Here is a 23438-nt window from a genome sequence, read left to right as displayed (position 1 = left end):
TAAGTATAGGGCTCGTCCAGAGGGTCTGGGAGGGCATTTTCAGCCTCCGGAGGGCCTCCAGTGGTGGGGGAGGCTGTTTTCGCCCTCTCCAGGCTCCGAAAAGCCTTTGGAGCCTGGGGAGAGTGAAAAATGGTCCTACTGGGCCCACCAGGAGTCAGGAAATGGGCCATTTCTGGCCTATGGAGGGCCTCCGGGGGGGGGGGGTGGAGGCTGTTTTTGCCCTCCCCAGGCAGGCTCCAAAAAAGCTGTGCACACATGCGCAGGGCAGTGGAGGCAGGGGTCATATGCATATGCGCAGGGGCCACAGTGTGGGGCAAGATTAAATTCTGGGTGTGGGACTATATGCGCACGTGATAGCTTTTGGCACCCGAGGGAAAAAAGGTTTGCCATCACTGGTTTAGTTTGTCCTCTTCTTGCGTTATGACTGCAGATAACCAGGTCATCCAGTCCTTAGCTCTCATGGGCCTACTAAGGCCATTCCATTGCCTTCACTTGTTGCGCTTCCACTTTCTGTTTTGTTCTCTTCCCTTCAGGTCTCCCAGCTTTTAGACATAGAAGTTTCTCTTGGCTGTATTTGTTGTTACCACCCTCCCCTAAATGCTGTTACCACCCTCCCCACCATGGTGGGTTTTTTCAGGTTGACTGTTCAATAGTGAGATGCACATGACATGATTTTTTTTTAACTTGTTAACTAACATAGTTAATTTGTACTTTAATTTACTCATTTTTCTCTCTTTTATAAGGATTTATCAAACCACTATATACTGGAATGTAGGAAACATTTCATCCTATTGCTGTATGGATTGCTTGCTTGCTTGCTTTTAGCCTTCCTAAACTGAAAAGATAAACTAGCTTTCTTTTCCAATTAAGAAAAAGTTTGTTAGTGCTAATTAGAGTCTGCTTTGTCTTTTTGTAAACTCCAAACAACCTTTTTGCTTAAATGTTATGCCCCTTCGGACATCAGATCTCATTTTAATTAACATATGTGATATTATGGCATGCAAATATGTAACATGTACCTGATTTCTTATGCAAAGGGGAGGTGACTTTTATACTGTCCAATCAACTTTCCTCTTGAATTTTCTTGGTTGTGTTAACTATCAAAAGGAATGTAAGATGGGTCTCGGGGTTTTCCCTTTCTATAGGGAGATCCCACTTTATCAGGGTGCCCTAATAAATTGCTTTTAAATGTTCTTCTGACTCTGTTGCTTAGGAGATAAGAAGATAAACTCCCTATAGAAAGGGAAAACCCCGAGACCCATCTTACATTCCTTTTGATAGTTAACACAACCAAGAAAATAAACTGAGGCAGAATCTAGGACCAGATTTGGCTATCAACAGTGAACAACTTCCAGTGTTCTTATTGTTGCCTTAACTACTTCCCTTTGCCAAAAGGGAAAGGGTGGGTCATGTCAATCAGGGAGACAACCATGAAGCACAGTAGCACTTGTACTTGTGATATCTCTGTAACACTCTTGCCATACCTGGTCACACATTTGTGTGTGACTTGCTCTATTTTTACCACAATATTAAAAAATGTTTGAACAACTTGCAAGAATAAATAGGTGAGGTTACTGGAACACCAGGGAATCGTGTCCCATTGCTCTGCTGTCTGTTAAATATAGCACCCGGAAATAGTTCTGCAATTTTTATATAGAATGAAGAGAGAGCAGGCTTGCTAAAAAAAAGAAAAAATAACAGGGTGTGTGTGTTTAAGAGCAGCAGGTTGCCAGTGCCCTTGCTTCCTTGTTCCCTGGATTTCTACTTAAGCATCCAATCACAAGAAGGCAGGATTTTCCCCTGCCAATCAGACACACTCCCCACTGAGAATCCTGCTTCCTCTACTTGCAGGCTGAAAAATAAATGGCATAAATTTCTCAGGAGCTGTCTGGGGAAGAAGAGGAGATCAATAGAGACCTGCTCACTGTGGTTGTTTGATTCTCTCCCTGCCAATGCAATCAAGATGCTGGAGACAATAGATGCCAACGCAATGAATGGCATCACACATTCAATCAAGAAGAGATGTGAAATTGATACAGCATGCCCAGCATCACATTCTGGAATAGCCAGCTTACACACAGACACAAGGACACCAAGACACACACAGACACACACACATGAACAGATACACAAACACCCCCTCTGGAAAATGGTGAGTTCTCTCAATGGCAGCTTCTCTCTGTGGGAGCTAATTTGTCAAATTATGTTACAAAAGGGTAAACCAGACAGATCAGAGAGGAATCGAAATGTTTGATTGGCAAGCTTGATTTAAATATTTTACTTCATTCACATTGCTAGCAGTGAGAGAATCAGAGAAAGAAAAAGAATTGTGTGTGTGGGGGGGGTCTATTTTCATTCATTCATGTATTTATTTGACTATTTCTGGGTGGCTCCAAATATAGGAATTAAAGCAGGTTATGCTGCCATCATCATAAAATGAGACTGGTGCTATTTATATAATGCAAAGGAGAATGTGGGGTTCTCCAAACATTTTTAAAATGTATCTCTAGCAAAAGGGAGTGACTGAATATGTTTTGTATGTGTGTGTGGAGGGGATGTTACACACCTGTTTCAGTATCACTTTTTCCATTCCAAATAAATCTTTCTCTTAAAAAAATCTTGATTTTGTATGGCAATACAAGGGCTCTGATTTTTTCCCCAAAGATATGTGGCCTAACTACTGTATGAAAACAGAGTAGATGGGGAAACTACGCAAAATCAAAATAAACTCTAGATTCTGTAGACATTTTACTCCTGCTTCGCCTTTTTGTATTATTCCTTTAATAGTGTGTGTATGTGCTTGCATGCATGCATGGCTTCAAGTGAGCTTTTGACTCCTGGAGACTGCTTGTACTAGTCCCTGAAGTTTTCTTGGCAAGATCTTGAACGTGGTTTGCAATTGCCGGCTTTCCAGGGCTGAGACAGGATGACTGGTCCAGCTGGGTTTGTGCCTGAGGCTAGACTACAATTTATGGTTTCTGTGTTTCTAGACTGGTGCCTTAACCACTACATTAAACTGACTCTCTTACTTTAGTAGTAGAATGGATAACAAACATTCTCATATGAGAAGTTGAAAGTAGCTTCTGATATTCCTTTTTCTTGCATTTATCCTGGGACAGACAAGTTGATGTTCATCTCTGGATCGAAACAAAACAATGTAGTGAATTAGAGAAGGAGAGAGAGAGAGAGAAAAAGAGAGAGAGAGACTTTCCTTTTTGCTGACTCAACATCCTAACTTGTCTCTGATATCATCGGACATCCATGTGACAATGTATGAGTAAATTCTTCATGCATAAAAATCTTCAAGCTTTTTTTTTAAAAAAATGTATTTATTTAGGTCAATTATCTAGATAAAATCCTAAATCAGCTGCTTTCAGCTCCTTGAGAATTGGATGGAGTAGACTAGGATGTATACATATATTTATGCAGCCCCATCTATATAAGGGTCAGGTCAGTGGTGGGATTCAAATTTTTTTACTACCGGTTCTGTGGGCATGGCATGGTGGGTGTGACAGGGGAGGGATATTGTAAAATCTGCATTCCCATCTTACTCCAGGTGAAGGATACTGCAAAATCCCCATTCCCTCCTCATCAGCTGGGACTCGGGAGGCAGAGAATAGATAGGGTGGGGTCAGTCAGAGGTGGTATTTACCAGTTCTCCAAACTACTCAAAATTTCCACTACTGGTTCTCCAGAACTGGTCAGAACCTACTGAATACCACCTTTGGGTCAGGTGCAAGGATAGAACTCGTCCAGGTTGGCCTTTTTCATAGTCAGTCACAACAGCTACACAAAATCCTATCATAGCTCTATAGATAGGAAAATTCTCAGTCCCCAGATAAAATTGTCCTTATAGCTTCTGCCTATCATATCCATGTTTTGCCTCAGAGAAAGATTACAGCTCCTCAGCTCTTAAATGCAAAGCACATTGTGTAAAGCAGAAGGATTCCCCATGAAATATATGCATGGGGAACCTCTCAAGAGTGAAGGGGACACTTGTCCAAGAAGGATCTGGGACTGAGGAGATGAAACTGACATCATCGTCCTGGTCTCACAGTTTGTGGTGTCAAGCGATTGTGGGTGCGCCACGGTACACCCACGTCACATCTATCCTCCGCGAGCTGCACTGGCTGCCTATTGGTCTCCGGATACGCTTCAAGATGCTAGTTATTACTTATAAAGCCCTTCATGGTATTGGACCTGGGTACTTGAGAGACCGCCTCCTGCCAATTACCTCCCATAGACCCATTAGATCCCACAGATTAGGCCTCCTCCGAATTCCATCTGCTGGCCAATGCTGGCTGTCGACCACCCGGAGGAGGGCCTTCTCTGTGGCTGCTCCGGCCCTTTGGAACGAGCTCCCCGTGGAGATTCGGACCCTTGCCACCTTTCAGGTTTTCCGGACAGCCGTTAAGGCCTGGCTGTCCCAGCAAGCCTGGGGTTGAGTTCCCCCCCTACTCGAATTTGCTGTGCTTGCTGTGTTTTTTTAAATTGTTGTATCACTGTCCTGTTTGTCTTACTTTCTGTATTTGTTTTCCCCTTCCCCTGGTTTTTGTTCAGCCGCCCTGAGTCCCTTCGGGGAATAGGGCGGCTTACAAATCAAATAAATACCAAATACCAAATCACAATGAAGATGGAGCTTGATGTTTCCTAGGTTTGGTGGGCCCCAGGATTATCATTTTAGAGCTCCCTTTTACATAGGCCTTGCTCTATAACTGGGTCCTCTCCAAACCTCTACATCAGTGGTGTCAAACTCAAGGCCCATGGGGTGCTTAGATCTGACCCACAGGACCATCCTGGAAACAGCTCATTTTCGCTGCCAGATCTCTTGGGCCACCACAGGCATCCCTGACATGAGTGACATAGAGCTGGCCACCCCCACCCCATTTCTCCAAGGTAAAATACAATGCTGATGCAGCCCTCAATGAAATTGAGTTTGACACCCCATGGTGCAGGGAGATCAACAGAGAGGTTATTTGTTTTTGTAGGCTTGGGAAAAAAAACCTCATTGTCTGCACTCATCAACTTTTAGATAGGACATTAAATAAGTACATACTAAATTGAATCAGGCCCTCTCTCTTTTCTTCTTGAAATAAATATGATACTACTCTTCAGTTCTACAGCACAACTATCGGCCTTGTTTCAAAATCTATTTGGGGATGTTTATATTAATTTTCTTTATCGTTTCAAAAATCTTCTGCCGTACCTCCAGCTTATTAGGAAATAGCGATGTCACTAACTCCTCACTCATGAGGAATTTTGAATTCAGGAGAAATCCAAAAGGATTTTTTTCCAGACCTGCCCTGAGTAGAAAACATCACACTCTGGGGATGATAATAGCAATCAATGTCATGCATTAGCTGCTTATAGTTAGTGATTATCAGCCCCTGTTCTGGGCCTCTTGAGGATCATGCTCTTCCCTCTCTATGCCTACAACAGAGGGTGATTACTCATGAGTAAACTGTACTTGCATTCCATTTGCAAGTATATCCTTGCTCGTTCCATCATCTATCTTCAGAGCATTTTCATGTGGCTAGCTTTACAGATGAATATCCTCCTTCCCACTATCTCCCCAAATAGCAATCACTATTTCCCCCCAGTAAAAATCAGTTCTACCCAGCAAAACCGTTCTTATTGCTACAGCCCAAGCGCAGCATATCCAACCCCAGAGAGGGCTTGCTTTGTGGAACCACAGATCTTGGCCATTTTCAGACAAGTTTGTTTTGTACAAAGTGAAAGCGATTTGGTCTGCAACCTCATTTTTTGCCATAATTCACTGATGGTGACACCCAGTGGTAATAGAAGGACCTGAGTTCCCTGGATTTTATAGTTCCATTCAGCTGCATTTCTCTTTCATCGTCGGCATAAATTCAGCGACTATTTTTTTTTTGGTGGGGGGGAGGGTGTGTGCAGATTTTTCCCAATGAATTGCCTTTTCATAAAATGTTTTATATTCTGAATGGTGCTTATGGAGTTTGGGAAGTATCTGGAAAAGGCAGCTTAGGTAAGGGTGGGTTTTTGTGGAGAACAAGACAGTGTCATATCTACAAGGTCATTGTCAGGCCTGCAGCCATCTTTTCTTTTGGATCTTTGGCCTGCCACACTTTCTATTATTCTACTATGCATTTTCTATTTTGGGAAAATGGGAGGGGGGATTGTATGGAGTTAGATGATATGCAGCCATAACAAAATTCTTTCTAGAAAGCCAAGGTCATCCTTTGCCTTTTTACCTCTGACCGGAACTGAATGGGTGGAACTGCCAGCCAGCATGGCAGTGGGAGATTGGACCATGCGATGGACTTGTGGTTGTGGGGGTAAGATCTTGAACTTTCAACCAGGTGGGGAAAACTGGGAAGCTTTCAGATTCGCATTTTCCCAGATGTGCCAACATGGGTCTCTTAACAAATTGGAATTTTGAGGAATGCTTTGCCTTGGACTGATTTAATTTTGGATTCTATTTGGAACCCTGACATTCATGTTATGACAGCTTCCGAGTGAAATGGTTTTAGGGATCTTGTTGACGTGACCCTAATGGTATATCACAAACCCAATTCATGGGGATAGCACACAGAATGGACAGCCATTTATCCGAAAGGGTACAGGTAATCCTTAATTTACAACAGTTCATTTAGGGACCGTTCAAAGTTACAACTGCACTGGAAAAAGTCACTTATGACCATTTTTCTCACTTACAACCATTGCAGCATCCCCATGGTCATATGATCAAAATCCAGATGCTAGGCACCTAGTTCATATTTATGATGATTGCAGTGTCCCATGGTCATGTGATTACCTTTTGTGACCTTCTGACAAGCAAAGTCAATGGAGAAGCCAGATTCACTTAACAACCATATTACTAACTTAACAACTGCAGTAATTTACTTAACAACTGTGACAAGGAAGGTCGGAAAATGGGACAAAACTCACTTAACCAACATTTCACTTAGCGACAGAAATTTGGAATTCAATTCTGGTTGTAAGTCGAGGACTACCTGTACAGGATGTCCTGCTTGAGTAGGGGGTTAGACTAGAAGACCTCCAAGGTCTAACTCTATTATTCTGTTCTGTCTGTTAAAAGATCATCTTTGGGTTTGCCTTAAAGGATCAGGGCTAAGCTAGAGGAGAGGATGGTGTTGGAACTGCTCTGAGAGATGGCAAAAAGGTTTGCGTGAACAAATTGGCTGTTTCCCCATCCCTGGCACTATGGGCAAAATGAAGGGGTAGCACTGAAGCTACGGTAGAATACCACATCTGAGTACCTCTAAGATTATAACTACAGGACTGAACTGCCATACACCAAACACAGAAAATGATATCTAATTGGGGCACCAACTATTGAAGATGTTGGCCCTATATTTCAGGGGTGCTGAGAGGTACAATTTGGGCCCTCCATCTGACCATATCTTTGAAGAGAGCAGCAATATGTTCAATGCTACCACACTAGGAGTCATAGCTAGAATTTTGAAACATGTTTTTAAAAGAGGGAGTATTAACTATTAAATTGGTGTGTGAACTTTCTCAGGTATAAACTAACATCCTCAGGACAACTCATAAACCACTGGCAGTAAGGTATAATGCCTTCTTTCTTGGCAGCCTGATTTTTATTGCCTTTGTATCTTCAGCCAGATTGAATTGAGAGGGACACCACTCAGAAAAGCAAACAGGAGGGTTCCCCTCAGGGACTTAACCACATGGCAAATACCACAGGGCCAAACAGGAACAGCGTTCCAGCAGAATCTCACATTCCTTTCTACAATTCCTGGAAATATGGTGACTGAGAGAGGTTGGATATAGAATAGAATAACGGAGTTGGAAAGAACCTTAGAGGTCTTCTAGTCCAACCCCCTGCTTAGGAAGGAAACCCTGCACCACTTCAGAAAAATGCATATCCAACATCTCCTTTAAAACGTCCAGTGTTGGAGCATTCACAACTTCTGGAGGCAAATTGTTCCACTGATTAATTGTTCTCAATGTCAGGAAATTTCTCCTCAGTTCTAAGTTGCTTCTCTCCTTGATTAGTTTCCACCCATTGCTTCTTGTCCTGCCCTCAGTTCAGAGGTGATATTCAGCTGGTTCAGATCAGCTCAGGTGAACCGGTAGTGGCAACCTGTGGGTGGGCCCGTCCACCCGCCCCGGTGCAATCCCATCCTATATCGCTGTGGTTTTGATGCCGCATGCATGTCTGGACAGCATGTGCAAGCAAATTGCCATGTTTTGTGATGCATATGTGGATGGTGCACATTCTAGCTATGACTCCTAGTGTTTTGTGATGCCGTATGCATGCACGGATGGTGCGTGCATGAGCGAAGCAAGCATGTACATGCGCACGTTCACCTTTCCAGTGCTGGGCAAACTGGTAGTAACAGTAAGTGAATCCCACCTCTGCCTCAGGTGCTTTGGAGAGTAGCTTGACTTCCTCTTCTTTGTGGCAGCCCCTGAGATATTGGAACACTGCTATTATATCACCCCTTAGTCCTTCTTTTCATTAAACTAGACATACCCAGTCCCTGCAACCGTTCTTCATATGTTTTAGTCTCCAGTTCTCTAATCATCTTTGTTGCTCTTCTCTGCACTCTTTCTAGAAAACAGTGTACAGAAAAGATAGCTTGTGAACTCCATTTTGTGGCTATTCTTGGTGCCCCAGCATGACACTATTTCAGAAATATTATTTCCCAAAGATGCCCAGTGTCGATGCCAGTGCTGTTTCAGTTTTGCATCTAATTGCTGGTTTCAAAGTGGATAGGTTGGGTGTATTTGTGGTGTGTGTGTGTGTGTGTGTGTGTGTGTGTGTGTGTGTTTGTGTTTGTGTGTGTGTGTATTTCAACCCTTAATGAATAATGTTGGGTGGGATGAGCAGAATTCAGGCTGAGGAGCAAGGGGAGACGTATCACCTCCAGAATTGCAGTTCAGGTGAGTGGAGGCTTTGATGTGTGCTTACAACATTGACAAAAGGAAAGATCTCAATGAAACCTCTTGCCCACAAATTTTTCCATAGTGTTATTTTACTTTTTTATGAATGAGGCAGGGAGAAATCATGCTACTCTTTCTGAAGGTGTCACTTGAGAAATATCTTAAACATAAACGGTAAGCCTTACTTTAAGCAGCTCTTAAAATGTGAATCAGAACTGGAGGCTGTTCTCCCCACCCCCCTCCCACATATCCTAATATCCACGAAGCTTTTCCAGGTGGCTTCTGGAGCCACCCCAGAGATTAAGTCAAAACAGAAGCTATATTCATGAGAGATAGAAAGAGGTGGTGCGTGTGTGTAGGTGTGTAGAGAAAATCCATTAGAAATTGTACCATGGAGACAGTGAACAACCTGTGATGGATGAGAGTCATAAATTATCTCTAGGATGACACTCTTTGATTAAGCTAAGTGCCAACTATGGCACCTGTATCTTATTTATTTATTATTATTTTAAAAGAAAAAAAATTAATATTCGTATCACGAATTGGAGCGTTTCTTCCAAGAAAGCCTTTCTCTAAATTAAAAAAGGGAAAAGAAGAAGAATGTCATGGGATGTGTCTCTGAAGAGAAGCAGAAGGCAAATTGCCATGGCCATCTTGCTTGAGGCAATCCCCTTGCGCTGCATTTGGAGCCTCCAATCTTCCCCCAACATTGATTGACAATGTGGGATTGCATTGAGCATAAATTCCACTGGAATCTCCTAGACCCGTGTTCGTGAACAGATGGCATCTGGAGCCATCTCTGAGGGCACGAGAACCATTGCCCTAGGTCAGATACAGTGTAAATGTGCCTGCTGGCCAACTGATTTTCGGCCTTCGAAGGGCCCCTGAAGGCTGTTTTCACCCTCCCCAGGCTTCAGGACAGGCTCCAAAGTCTGGGGAGGGCGGAAAACAGGCCTACTGAGTCTACCTACAGGCCATTTCCAGCCTCCAGCGGCTTCAGTGAGGCCTGCTAGGCCCAAAAGAGACTCGGGGGGAGGGTTCGTGCATACATGCGCAGAGCGGGCAGAGCAGTGGGGGGGGGTGTTTCATGCACGCATGCACAGGGGCCATTGGAGGGATTGAATTATGGGTATGCCCATTTAGAGCCGATTTCCACATGTCTGTTTCCGTTTGTAACCTCAGAAAGCCCATGATTCCTTCTTAAATTCACTTTCTGCTTAAAGATTCCAAAGGTGATCTTCAGGAAAGGGAAGTGGACTATGGTGGACTATGATGGGAGGGGGAGCCTGAGGGTGTGGGGGTCATCAGGGTGGGAAGCAAAGCACAGGGTTACTCAGGGGATGGGGAAGACTCCAGGAGGCTGGGCCAGGCTACCTGTGAGCTGGGGAGGTGCTACAGGCCTCGCCGGGCTGCCCCCACTCTGTGCTCCACAAAGCCACAATGGAAAGAGCAGGGATTGTGGACATTAAGCAAGGTGATTATTTGGGCGCTTCACTTAATGACTGCCACGGCTCATGTAATTCTGGGTTCAATTGTGATCATAAGTTGAGGACTACTTAAGCTATTTGCATTAATACTAAACCTGAACATTAATACTAAAATGCTGTGTGAATTACAGGTAGTCTTCCACTTATGACCACAACTGAGTCCAAAATTTATATTGCTAAGTGGGAAACTTATTAAGTGAGTTTTGTCCCATTTCATGACTTTTCTTGTTGCCACATTTGTTAAGTGAATTGCTGCAGTGGTTAAATTAGTAGCCCGGTTGTTAAGTGAATCCGGCTTCCCCATTGACTTTGCTCCAGTGATGGGTTCCTACCCGTTCGAACCGGTTCAGCCAAACCGGTAGTAGCTTGTGGCCTGGGACGTTGGAACCGGCAGTGACCCAGGCCTACCATGGCCCCGAACTGGTTCTCCCTTATTTTTTGCTTCTGTACATGCGCAGAACAATTTTAGTTGTACTGTGCATGCACACACAGTGTGCATCAAGCGTGCGAGCATGCAATGCGTCCCTGAATGAACCAGCAGTAGTGTCTGCCAGACCCCACCCTTGCTTTGCTCATCAGAATGCGGCAATAGATGATCACATGATCCCAGGACACAGCAACCGTCATAACGGTAAGTCAATTGTCAACCATCTGAGTGTAAATCACATGACCATGGGGATGCTGCAACCATCGTAAGTCTTTAAAATGGTCATAACTCACTTTTTTTCAGTGCCGTGGTAACTTTGAACTGTCACTAAATGAACTGTTGTAAGTTGAGGACTACCTGTACTTGGGTGCAACATCTATTTGTTTGTTTATTTATTTAACCCTAGAAGACTTCTGTCTATCCAAATAAATGAGCTGAAAGTTGGATTGCATAGTCACAGTCCAAAGCATAGTTACAACTGGTCCTCTGAATCCCTTCTTAAAACCTGCCATTTCTAGTTTCATTCCTCTTCTGAAATAAAGTTCAGGAAATTAGCATTAAAATGTAGGTTATGGACAATTGTTTTCATCTGCTTCTGTTCTCTCCATTTCTCTCTATGAAAATTCCTGTGTGTCTGATGGAATAGCATTTAATAAAGAATAAAGAGACACCATACTCAGTGGAATTTGCACATACATAAACATTAATTTGGGATTATGCTACAAAATGGTTGAGTACATGGCAATATTGGCAAAAGAAACAACAGTTTGTGTGCGTTTAAGCACTGAAATATGAGCTCTAAACCAGTGTTTCTCAACCTTGGCCCACCTGAAGATGCGTGGACTTCAACTGGCTGGGGGATTCTGGGAGTTGAAGTCCACGCATCTTCAGGTGGGCCAAGGTTGAGAAACACTGGTCTAGACAGCCATCAACTCTGCATGGTTTGGGACCAAATGGACAGAAGTGCTCCTTTGAGGGGATGTGACCTTGATTTGTAACACTCTCCTGGGCCCATATGGGGAAAAAATTATAGTCTTCTCCCTCCTTCTTCTGAATGTTTTTTATTCCCCCTTAAGATAACACCTTTCAAACATTGAAAAGTGCTACTTAAAGTAAAATCAAATTGGAACATATGTGGGCAGGAAGATGGCAGCCATAATACTTGCCTTTTGGCCAAGCTGAACCTGTTGGAGTTGGATGACTAACGCCATTTGCCTGCATCTCTTGATAGGCCGAGGTGTGTTTCATACGAGTCTCATCATTCACACCCCCTCCCCTAAAGATATTTGTTCTCCAAGCAATGATTTCTGAAGCTCAAGAGTTCACTAGGCAGGCCATTAATTTCTCCTCTGCAAATGTCTTGCCTGTCAGAGCTGCTTATGAATTACACCTACTGGACTCCCTGTGGGTTTCCCCCTCCCTCCCATCATCACCATTGACCCGGCAATAATTCAAGTGCCAGAGGGGCGGAGAAGCAACCCCGGAGGCAAAAGAGTAGAATCCTTCCTTGAACTTATGGCTTTGCAGTGCATTGGGAAATAGCCAAAAATATAAACACACATCACCAGGTCAAGAAAAAAAAAACCTCTGAAAATGAGAAAGTGGTGTTTATTGGGGATGTGTTTGGTAAATTAGAATTTCTACTCAAGTGTCATCATAAATCTGGATTCTGTCTGCTGATTTTAGTGTACTTATTCCTGATTAAGGGAAGAATAACCATGGCATAAGGTTGCAGAGGATAACAGAATGTTCCCAATCAAATGATATATTAGATAACTCATTCCATATTGGCAACCCTTCTTTCTTACCATTGCTGGAGTAACAGAACAGAAAAGGCTGATTGAGTGGGAGAAGATTATACTAAAATAGGATAAAGTAACATATTGGGCATTTTAAAGGTAAAGGTTCCCCTCGCACATATGTGCTAGTCGTTCCTGATTCTAGAAGGGGGTGCTCATCTCCGTTTCAAAGCTGAAGAGTCAGCACTGTCCAAAGACGTCTCTGTGGTCATGTGGCCAGCATGACTAAACGGCAAAGGTGCACAGAACACTGTTACCTTCCCACCAAAGGTGGTTCCTATTTTTACTACTTGCATTTTTATGTGCTTTCGAATTGCTAGGTTGGCCAAAGCTTGGACAAGTAACAGGAGCTCGCTGTGTTATGTGGCGCTAGGGATTCGAACCGCCAAACTGCCTGCCCTTTAGATTGACAAGCTCAGCATCTTAGCCACTGTGTCTCTATTACTGTGCACTTTAGCATGTATCTATCAACCAGAACTAAATGTCTATTATCAGTTGTTACCATCAGCGCTACAAATAAAAGTTCTGAGAGCTGAAGGTTATTAAAATTTAGTCTATTGGCCTATTATTGCTACTACTTCCTGTGGAAGAAAACTAGGAAGAAAGATTCAATGCAACGGCTATGCAACCATCTCCAAACCACAGACACATATGTTCCCTGACATGCAGTGATGCAGAGGTCTAACCCTAACCTTCACTGCTTCTTGAAAAGGTTATGTTCAGCAGCCAAGATATTGTCTTTTTCTGTAAATGTTGTGTTTGCCATTGGCCAAGGTCAGGAATGAGGCTTCCGAGCTGAAAATATTTCAGGTCCAATAGATCGCAAAATTCAGAAGCTTATTTATTAAGGTTGGTCAGCTTTTCAGATTGAAAGAGAAAAAAAGTTGCTCCAGAGTGGTCAAAGGCACATGGGTAGCACTTGTTTGCAACTTCTTAAGTCAAAGGTGCCTTTCTTGGGATGTCACTGCAACCGTAAAAGGGCAACAGAACAATCCTGATAAAAGATACAGATGACTTAAAAAGCTCCAGGCAGATGCTGCCTTCTTGGCCTCATGTAATCCAAAGCACTTTTGGGTCTTCAAATTCATAGCTGGGTTATTTAGGATAAGCCAACACAAAAGGGAAAGAAAGTTTTAAACAAGATCCTCTTTTTTGTAGTCCACCAAAGGTGCTATGCATGGGCAGGGCTGTCAATTTTGTTTGACAGAATTTCTTATTTTCTTGATTGCATACTGGATTAAATAACGTCCCATTAAAATTAATGTGCACTTTTTGCACTGTCTCTATTGCTTTCACATTTTGGGAAACAGTTATCCCCTGTTACAAAATGCCAGTGTAGTATAGAGCCATGATGGCAAACTTATGGCATGTGTGCCACAAGTGGCACGTGGAGACATTTGTTAGGGCATGCCAGGATTGCCCTGACAGCTCCACCACACATGTGCATGCTGGCCAGCTGACTTCGGCCTTCTTTCTCCAGCCATTTTTCGCCCTCCGGAGGCTTCCCTGAAGGCTCTGGAGAGTGAAAAATGTCCCTGCAGGCAACCCTGACTCCTAAAGCCTCCAGAGGGCCTCCAGGGGGGGGCGGGGGAGGCTGTTTTCACCCCCTCCAAGCTCCTAGCACATTTGGTAGATTATGGACCATGACCATCAATGAAGCTGACTTCATTCTGCAATGAATGACCTTCCTTCCTTCTTTCCTCCCTCCCTCTCTTTCTCTGTCTCTCACTTGCATTTGTGAATCACATGTATCACATTGTAAAGTGTTTCAAAACATGGATTTCAGTATGTAAATGCATTCCAGTTTATGTATAGTTACAGAAGGTGTGAATTGGGCAAGTTGATATAAAAACATGAATTTTCTCTTTTTGCTCTTTCTCTTGTATTTTATCTCTATCTCCAGAAATAGCAATAGCACTTAGACTTCTATACCATTCCATAGTGCTTTAAAGCACTCTCTGGGCAGTTTTCAACATCAGCCTATTGCCCCAACTATCCGAGTCCTCATTTTACCAACCTCAGAAGGATGGAAGTCTGAGTCAATCTTGAGCCACATCAGGGATAAACCAGAAGCATCGCGACAAGACTGCCTGGAAAAATAGCAGCCGCCGATGAACTCCATGAAAATCCAGCTGGAAAAAAAGCTGTTGGGGGGTGTCTTTGGACCAAAACTGTCCTGTAGGGAACAGTGAAGAAGAAGCGGCATCTCAGACTACCAAGAGGAACTACAGGCAAGTTCCTTGTCAGGCCAGAGACAGCTCTTCAGACCAATGGCAGAGGATGCAGCCATTTCTAAATGACCACTCTGAAGCTGGGGCAACTGGACTAAGTTTTTGTGCAGAAGCAGTGTTGGGACGGAGTTTTGGAACTGGGTGAGTGATTGGCCAATTCACAAGTAAAAGAAAACTTTGAATTTGGACATTAAAAGGTATCCCAGAGCTAAAATTAGCGACTAATTAGCATTGGGCAATTTCATGGAGGGAGAAGGACAAAGTGGAGGCTAAAACACCAAAGCCCAAGAAGATTCTTGATTTTACAATTGGATTTGGAGAAACTAAAAATAATGAAAGGAAAAAACCCAGAGAAAGGTTTCTTTTTTCAAAAAATGTGGATTTAAAGTGTTTTTGACAGTTTTGACAATCAGCTGGTTTGAATGTATTGTGGATTTGAAAGAGCCATCTGTTGTGGGAAGAGAGTATTGCAATACTCTGTGGAAGAGGAAGTGCAGTTGGGAAACTTGGTCTTGACTACCAGAAAAGATAACTTGGAACTGTGAGAACTTCTAAGGAGTGGGTTTTTTTACATTGCTTGGTTTTGATTTTCTACAGCTGTGGAAGATAATAAATTTTTGACTTGGATTGGATTGGACTAATATTAGAATTGGACATTAGAATCTGAAAATAAAAAGAGACTGTATGGACTTTAAGTTCTAATTAAATGTGATATAATTTAAAGGTCTTAAAAAATTGTTAAATTTGTTAAATTGGCAATAAGGAGCTGTGGATGTATGATGAATTATTTGAGAAAAAACATGTGTGAAACTTTAAAAGGCAATAAAAAGACAGAAATCCAGCTGGAGCACACAGAACATGAAATAGGAGAGAAGGAGGTAAAAGAGAGCATAAATAAAGAACAAGGAAATAATACTGAAGGAAAAGGAACTCAAAATAAAAAGCAGTTAGATGATTTCACTGGGATTTACAGTGGCACAAAAAGACATGGGGGACATTTCCCCAAAAGGAATCAATCAAATAGTAAAGAGGGAGATAGTGGGAAGAAACTAAGAGAAGTCCTGGGGAAAACTACTCGAATAATAAAATTAAAAGTGAGAAAAATGATTCAGAAGAAAAGCTACAATACATGTAAAAAGAAAAAAAAGAAGTTAAGAGAATGGGATAAAAGGAGAAAATTAACAAGAAGTGGAATCTTTGAGAGACCAAGAGAAAATGGTTAAAGAGGGGAAGGTTAGTAGAAAGGGGGAAGGAAAATAAGGTATATATTAGTAAATTTAAGGGAATATTATTAATTGTGGATAATTAATTAAGTTAAATGTTTTTATGTAAGAATTGAATTTGATGATGTATGTTGCTTACAGTAAAACAGACTAGCAGATGAAATATGAAATGGCAATTTAGTTTAACTTTGAAGACAATTTAAATTAAGAGACAAACATGAAATGTTAAACAGTAGGATGGGGAATTTGAGCAACATATTCAGCAATGTCTTTGGTGCGTATGCTCTCAGTGCACATAAATAAAAACAAAATACATTCATATTGTAAGAGATTAGAAATTAAGGGCAATTAGTGATATTGTTTTTGTATTAAGAAAATAAGCTTAAGACATAAAAAGTATGGAAAGAGAATAATATGACTGAAATTGGAATCAGAGATATGATGTAAAATGGATTATGCATATGAAAGGATGTTCAAGAAAAGATCCAGGCAACACTTGGTTAATAAAATATGTATGTTGGGGGCACGGGCGGACACGACAAAAAAAATTGCAATAAAAATTGATTTTAAAAATAAAAATAAATTACATTAAAAATAAAATAAAACCTTGAGCATCAGAATCGAACTCCAGGCTGTGGGCAGAGCCTGCCTGCACTATTGCATTCTAATCACTTTTTCACCAGAGCTTTTAGGGTTTTGTCTCCAGAAAACATTGGATATTTCTTAATCCCATGTGAACAAAATTGGTTTTCAATTCCAAATGTGCAGACCCATTTGGAGAGTAGATTTAGAACTTCTGTTTAAGGAGAGGGAGGGACTATGCTGGTGGTGATGGAAATGGTTTCACCACATCAGGAGATAAAGGTAGCAGTCCACCCTCTGATGGAGGATGTGGGTGAAAGAGGGATTGGCTTCTAGAGAATGAGGAAGACCCACCGAAGACATCTCCGTTGCTTCTCACCTTTAACTGGTGGAAGGGTTGGCACTGCACAAATACCAAAGATAAAGAAGAAGCAAAGGCTTTTCCAAATCCTGCTGGGACAACATGATAATGCCGCTGTCAAAACAGGCTGTTTCTTCAACACTGCCTTATTTATGCTTATTTGAAATCAGTTTCTTACAGGTCAGTTTTTAAGTCAGCTAAGCACTCAAAGCAAGTTATTTAAGAAAAATTGCTTTTCTGCAAATGGGGGCTTTTCTCCTCCACCTTTTTCTCCGAATTAAATTCCCACTGATTGTGGTGAGCCATGTGAATTCCAGCAGCAACCGCTTTGCAGGCCTGCAAACAGAAATTCATTAACATTAACCTTTTCCTTTGGATGAAAAATGTCTTGATTTGTCTAAACAATGTGGCCAGAGCCCTGCCTCTCCCCCACCCCAGCAGTTTAGGGAAAAACATCTCTAGATAGAATAGAATAGAATAGAATAGAATAGAATAGAATAGAATAGAATAGAATAGAATAGAATAGAATAGAATAGAATAGAATAGAATAGAATAGAATAGAATAGAATAGAATTCTTTATTGGCCAAGTGTGGTTGGACACACAAGGAATTTGTTTTTAGTGCATATGCTCTCAGTGTACATAAAGAAAAACAAAATACATTCATAAAGAATCATAAGATGCAACACTTAGTGATAGTTATAGGTTACTAATAAGCAATCAAATTGTACTGGGAATAAATAAAACAATATAATAGCAATAGCACTTAGACTTATATACCACTTGACAGTGCTTTTGCAGTCCTCTCTAAGCGGTTTACAGAGTCAGCCTATTGCCCCCAACAATCTGGGTCCTCATTTTACCCACCTCGGAAGGATGGAAGGATGACTTAACCTTGAGCCCATGAGATTTGAACTGTTGAACTGCATCTAGCAGTCAGCTGAAGTAGCCTATAGTGCTGCACTCTAACCACTGTGCCACCTCAGCTCTTAAATTGTAACGATACAAGCAACATGGTTATAGTCATAAGTGGGAAGAGATAGGTACTAAGAAAGAAGAGAATAATAGTTTTTGTATCTTGGAGCGAAGGAAAGGACGCGACAGGAGGTAAAGAGAAAGTGACTTTTATTCAGCTCATAGTGGATCGATTCAACGAGGTGTATTTCGCGCCCTACATTTATACCCCCAGGTTTGAGCGAGGAGCCAATGGGCCGTCGAGTGGCTCGACCAATCAGGGTGGGGATTGAACCAGCTCCGCTCGGGAACCAATCAGGAAGAGTCCTTTGTGGCTCGGCCAATCCGGGCGCGGATTGAGCCGGCTCTGTCCGGGAGCCAATCAGGAAGAGTCCTTGTTCGCGCGCTTGTATTTCCCGCGCTAATATTCAACACCCCTCCCCCCCAGTCGGAGAGTTCCTTTGGGACGGGCAAACATAGTCTTGTAGATAGGCGGGACGGTGGCGTTCTCGTCCGGATCTCCGTGGCTCCCCGGCGGTCGTCGACGGGGGGAAAGCTGCTGGCGGAGGCGTGTCCGTGGTGGGGGTCTGAGCCTGCGTCGCGGCCCCGCGAGAGGGCACCGGCTCCGGGTCCCGTGCCCGATGTCCATCCGTCTGGGGTGGCGTCTCTGTGGCTAACGGGGTGATTGGTAGAGGCCCCGTGCAGTCCGGTTGGGGTGTAGGCTCAGAGTCTTGATAAGGGCTACGCGGGAAAGAGTAGCCGGCTGGGGTGCGCCTGCCTGGAAAGTTCGCGACGGCTTGACCCCCGTTCGCCGGGTGGAAACGGTCCGTGGGCAAAGAAGTCAACGGGGGTGGCTCCGGTTGAGAACAGGTGTCTGGGGAGCGGGGGCCGTCTCTTTCTGCAGGAAGGCGACGCCTTAACTGGTCCACGTGTCGCCTCCATTGTGTTCCGTCGGCCAGGCCGACCCTGAAGGAACAGGGGCCGGTCAGAGCTGTGATGGTAGCGGGAGCCCACCGTGGATCCCCGGAGAAGGAACGGGCCCATACAGGATCCCCTAACTTAAACGCGTGGGAAGGAAGGGCCCCCAGGTTGCTAGGCGGATCTCCTGCGTAAAGTGGATGGAGCCTGTCTAGGGGGGTTCGCAATCTCCTACCCATCAAGAGCTCCGCGGGACTTTTGTTGGTCGTTGGACAGGGTATGGAGTGTTGGCTCAAGAGATAGGCCGCTACTCTTTCTTGCCAGTCGCCCTGGTCCATGCGGCCCAAGGCTTCTTTTGCTGAGCGAACTGCGCGTTCCGCCCGGCCGTTGCTAGCTGGGTGATAGGGGGCTGTGGCCGCGTGTCTGATTCCCTGTCCGGCCAGGAATTCTTGGAACGTGGTGGAGGTAAACTGGGGCCCGTTATCGGAGACTATCACATCCGGTAACCCATGGGTAGCGAACATCTTGCGGAGAGCCCTTACTGTACTCTCTGCTGTGGTGGAGGTCATGATCACTAGCTCCACCCATTTAGAGTAAGCATCGACCACTATCATGAAGTTCCGGCCGTGGAAGGGGCCGGCAAAGTCGATGTGTAAACGGGACCACGGGCCTCTAGGAATCTCCCACTCTCGAGGGGCGGCTATGGGGGAATTCGGCCTAGAGTTTTGGCAGATCCTGCATCGGCCTACGTAGTCTGCAATTTCCGTGTCTAACAAAGGCCACCACACGTAGCTACGGGCTAGGGCTTTCATTCGTGCTATCCCTGGGTGGTTTTTGTGGAGTGCGGGCAGGATTCTTGCTCGCAGGGCTGTGGGAATCACTACCCTATCCCCCCAGACAAGACAACCCCCGTGAAGAGCGAGTTCGGCCTGTCGCACTTTGAATGGGCGGAATTGTTCCGCTACCTTTTCAGTGGGCCACCCCCTCAAAACCCATGAAGCGACCTGGGATAGGACGGGGTCAGCCTTTGTGCAGGCTGCCACGTCCGTGGCAGAAACGGGGAGGTCGGATTCGGCAATGGACAGAACAGAGAGCGCGGGCACGAGGGCTGTGTCCGTCTCTGGCAGAGGGCAGCGGCTCAGGGCGTCTGCGTGCCCTAGCTGTTTGCCCGGACGGTATAACAGCGTATACGAGTACGCCGTTAGGAACTCCGTCCAGCGTGTCATGCGGGGGGACAAGATGGGGGGGGTTGGCTTGTCGCCCGCCAGTAGCCCCAGGAGGGGCTTGTGGTCCGTGACTAGGGTGAAATTCCTACCATAGAGGTAGTCATGGAACCGCTTAATGCCGGACACTGCAGCCAGGGCTTCTTTATCGATTTGGCTGTAGTTCCGCTCCGTGGAGGAGAGTGTCCGGGAATAGAAAGCTATGGGGGCTTCTGAGCCGTTCGGGAGAACGTGGCTCAGTACTGCCCCTACGCCATAGGGGGAGGCGTCGCAAGTCAGGATTAGAGGCATCCTATCGCTGTACTGGATTAGGACTGCCGATGAAGTTAAGATGTCCTTTATAGCCGCGAACGCGTGCGCTTCACGGCTTCCCCATTTCCAGGCCGCTGACCGGTCAAGCAGACGGTGTAGTGGCTCAGCTAGTGACGCCTTGTGGGGGATAAAAGGGGCGTAGAAATTTAAGAGCCCCAGGAATGCCTGTAATTCCGCCCTCGAGGTGGGTGCGGGTGCGTTCTTGATGGCGGCTACTTTGGAAGGGGTGGGGTGGATGCCTTGGGCATCAATGAGGAACCCCAAGAATTCTACCCTGGGGACTGCAATTTCGCATTTGCTGCGTTTCAATTTCAGTCCCGCCTCCCTGAAACGTGTGAGGACCTCCCGCAGCGTTTTCAGGAGTTCCGAGTGGCTGGGGGCTGCGATCAGGACGTCGTCGAAGTAGGGCACGACGCCTGGGAGCCCGTGGAGCAACCGCTCCATGAGGCTCTGGAAAATCCCTGGGGCGACCGAAACGCCGAATTGCAGACGGCGGCAACGGAAAGCCCCGCGGTGGGTGACGATGGTCTGGGCTGTAGCCGCATCGTCGTCTACGGGGAGCTGCTGGTAGGCCTGTGCCATGTCTAGCTTAGCAAAAATGCGGCCCTGTCCTAACGAGTGGAGTAGGTGCTGCACTACGGGGACCGGATACGGGTTTGCCTGCAGGGCCAAATTGATGGTCGACTTGTAGTCGGCACATATTCTCACCGATCCGTCGGGTTTGACCGGGAGAACTATGGGAGTTTCCCAGCGGGCGTGATCTACGGGCTCGAGGACCCCTTGTTCAATAAGTTTATCGAGTTCTGCGTCTACTTTTGCCCTCAGCGCGAAGGGAACCCTGCGTGCTTTTAGCCTAACGGGAGCGACCTGGGGATCGAGGGAGAGGGAGATGGGGGTGCCCTTGTAACAACCCAACTTCCCATCGAAAACATCTGCGAACTCATCTAGGACGCTATCTGCGGGGAGGGAGACTACCCTGTGTACCCCCTCTATGGTGAGGCCCAAGGCGGGGAACCATTCCAACCCAAGGAGAGCGGGCAGGTCGTTCCTAACGACTAAGACTGGGAGTTTCCCCTTAAAATTCCCGTATTCCACCCGGATGCGGTATATCCCGGCTGTGGGAATCCCGTTTCCCTGGTAGTCTAGGAGGGAGACCCGGGCGGGGCGCAGCTTTCTCTGGGGAACCCCGGGGCAAAGGCGGGAGAACAAAGCCCAAGATAGGAGAGAGCGGGATGAACCGGAGTCCACCTCCATTTGGCAAAGCTGACCTTCGAGTCGGACGGCGGTGCTTATCTTCCGGTGGCCAGCGGGAACGTGGGATGCCTGGTAGACCACGCAGTCGGGGCTGGAGGGCTGGTAGGTTAAGTGGCAGTCCTCGGTGCGCCCCGCGGGGCGCGGCTGCCGGCGGCGTTGCGGCGCCGGGCGCGGGTTGCTGGGCTGCATAAACGACGGGGCTGGCAGGGGAGCCCGGCAGACCCTGGCGAGGTGCCCCTCTCCTCGGCAGCGGCGGCAGGTTGCAGAACGGAACGGGCAGTCTGAGCGGCTGTGGCGGCCGCCACAGCCGCGGCAAGGTGTGTTTGAGGCCGGCTGAACGGGCGTCGGCGGTTGTTGGGGTGGCTTCCGCTTCGGCTGCATCCTCATCTGGCCGACGATTTCCTCCTCCTCGTCCTCGTCTTCGGTGGGGAAGAAATCGTCGACGAGGTTCGTTTGGGTGGACGGTCCTGCGGCGGATTGTGCGGGGGGGTTTAACTGGAGGCGCTCCATGTCGGCCGTGGATTGCTCGGAGAGTTCGGATGCTCGCGCTATCTCCACGGCTTGCATCAGAGTAATCTTGTGATTCCGGAGCAATCGGCCGCGTAAATGTGCGTTGCGGACCCCGCACACAAACTGTTCCGCAAGGTTCTCCTCCAGGTCTGCGAAATCGCACTGGGCGGCCACGGTGCGCAAGGCCTCCAGAAACTGGCTAATGGATTCGTTAGCCCTTTGTACTCGGCGGCGGAAGGCGAAACGGCGTGCGAATAAGGAGGGTGAGGGAGCGTAGTGGTTCCTTAGCCTGGACATCAGCTCGGCCCACCCAAGTTTGTATGCTGGCCTCGGGGCGGCCAGGGCTCTCGCGGAGGCGAACATGGACGGCTCACAGCAGGACAGGAAGAAGCTGCATTTCTCCTCGTCGGTCTGAGCCTGGTTTTTTGAGGCGATCAGATAACACTCGAACCGCTCCATGAACCCGTCCCATGATTCTCCGGTGGCTCCGCCGAATGGCGCGAAAGGAGGAAGCGATGACGCCATCGTGGTGTAGAGCCGGAGAATGGAGAGAGGAAGGGCGAAGAAAAATTTCGCGTTCGCTGCCGGCGTTCTCGGTCTGACGATAGCGTGCTGGCTGGTTCAGACGCGGTGGCAGCTGGCTGTTCTTCTTCGTGGTCGCGGGAATCGGAATCCCACCCTCGTCGCCAGTTTTGTATCTTGGAGCGAAGGAAAGGACGCGACAGGAGGTAAAGAGAAAGTGACTTTTATTCAGCTCATAGTGGATCGATTCAACGAGGTGTATTTCGCGCCCTACATTTATACCCCCAGGTTTGAGCGAGGAGCCAATGGGCCGTCGAGTGGCTCGACCAATCAGGGTGGGGATTGAACCAGCTCCGCTCGGGAACCAATCAGGAAGAGTCCTTTGTGGCTCGGCCAATCCGGGCGCGGATTGAGCCGGCTCTGTCCGGGAGCCAATCAGGAAGAGTCCTTGTTCGCGCGCTTGTATTTCCCGCGCTAATATTCAACAATAGTAATACAGTCTTAGTAAATAATTTGACAGTGTTTGGGGAATTAGTTGTTTAGCAGAGTGATGGCATTCAGGAAAAAGCTGTCCTTGTGTCTAGTTGTTTTGGTTGTGCTCTATAGCATCGTTTTGAGGGTAGAATGACTTCTCCACAATATGCTCCTCAATTAATTTCTACAACTTATTGTGCAAATTCTTTTGCTGTCCCATTCCATTCTCCCATCGCCACCATTTGGAACTGC

This window comes from Thamnophis sirtalis, unplaced genomic scaffold, assembly GCF_051295495.1.
Source record: "Thamnophis sirtalis isolate CommonGarterSnake01/CBP01778 unplaced genomic scaffold, rThaSir2_p1.2 scaffold_3, whole genome shotgun sequence".
Classification (NCBI taxonomy): Eukaryota; Metazoa; Chordata; class Lepidosauria; order Squamata; family Natricidae; genus Thamnophis; species Thamnophis sirtalis.
This window is presented reverse-complemented; position numbering follows the sequence as displayed.